Here is a 1,617-nt window from a genome sequence, read left to right as displayed (position 1 = left end):
ACAAAATGTTTTTATTTTTATCATCATGAAATTAATATATAATTTGCCAACTATTTGTTGAAATCCATCAAATATCATAAACAAACTTAAGTGAAGCGAAGTTCCTATGGCCTAGTGTCAACGACCTCGGTCAACATTCAAATAACATATGAAAATTAATCTCAGTCATATAATACAGATATTAACTAATTTTGGTGAAAATATAATTGGATATATACGAGTGAATTTGTACCCAACTTTCATACTTGGTTTTAAATTCTTTCAATCTGATAGTGAGTTTTTAAAGCTGTTATCATATATTTAAATATATGTATATATAATTAAAACAGTTTTTTTTTTTGCTAACTTTATTCTAAATCTTAAAGACATAATTTTTTTTTCTTTAAACCTGAATGGTATAAAAAGAGTATTTTCATTACTTAACATTTTCTCAAAGAAACCGTTTCTACAAAAACAATTCTCAATTTTTTCTTAAATTTTGACAAGACCACCACCGTCAAGTAGAGAAATAAATATTCATAGCAGTAAAACAGATTTCAGACTCAAGCAAAACCATAATGAGAATGCGTAACTTCCCATCCATCTATTAATATTCATGAAATCTTTAATATTTGACGATAAGTGTATGTCATTTAGGGGATGTCTACCACCAAAAAGTTTTAGACTTTCTCATTGTGAATAAGATTTAGTAATTTTAGACCTATACGGTTTTATTGAAAATCAAAATACGTAACATTTTTCAAAACAATACCAACACTGTAAATATTTTATTTTTTTGTAAGAGACCATTATTACCTTTGTTGGTTGATTCATTAGCTGGTTCGTCTTAGTAATGAAACGATCTTAGATGTTTACGTCTAAAATTAGTTAAATTTTAAATTATAGAACTTAATTGTATTGAGTAACTGTTTTGACATTCAAAGACCAAGTTTCTATGCATTCATCCTTTGACACTACCCCGTTTAATTGTATCACTTTATAAAATACTATCGTGCCTTTACTCACAGTACTAGGGTAGATACGTATCTTTCACCATCCAACCACTAATTACTCCTGTGAATCACTAGATCATTATGTGTCGAACGCTTGTGTCACCAGTAGCCGTGGCGCCAACGAAAAGCCAATAAACGAATTTAAAACTACCAACAACTTCAATACTTATAAGAATAATATATCGTTGTTATTTTAATTAATACATTGAATCCATATTAATTTATATAATTATTAACAGCATTACTCCTAACTAAATGGGGCGGCGAAAATGCATTTCAATTATTGAAGGAATCAAAATTTATTCTAACAAACCCACATAAATGAAGTCTTTGTTATTTGTAATGTTTCTAACGTTAATGGATAAAGGAAGTGGTAAACACATATAATAAACATAATTATTATAGGAACATTTACTTTATACTCATTCATATTTATGTAACAGTTCGAATCCATTAAGGTTTCTCTTTCTGTAGTTTTTGGTACTCTGTTTTATATATAAAATATTTTCTAAAAGTTTTCTTTTTGTATTTGAAGGACTTGTTTTCTGTGGCTTCAAAAACGCTCTTTTCTTAGAACGAAATAGCAGTATAGGAACTAGAATTCAGTATAAAAATACATGTTCAT

The sequence above is a fragment of the Danaus plexippus genome, chromosome 10 (assembly GCF_018135715.1).
Source record: "Danaus plexippus chromosome 10, MEX_DaPlex, whole genome shotgun sequence".
NCBI lineage: Eukaryota > Metazoa > Arthropoda > Insecta > Lepidoptera > Nymphalidae > Danaus > Danaus plexippus.
Note: the sequence above shows the minus strand (reverse complement) of the source record.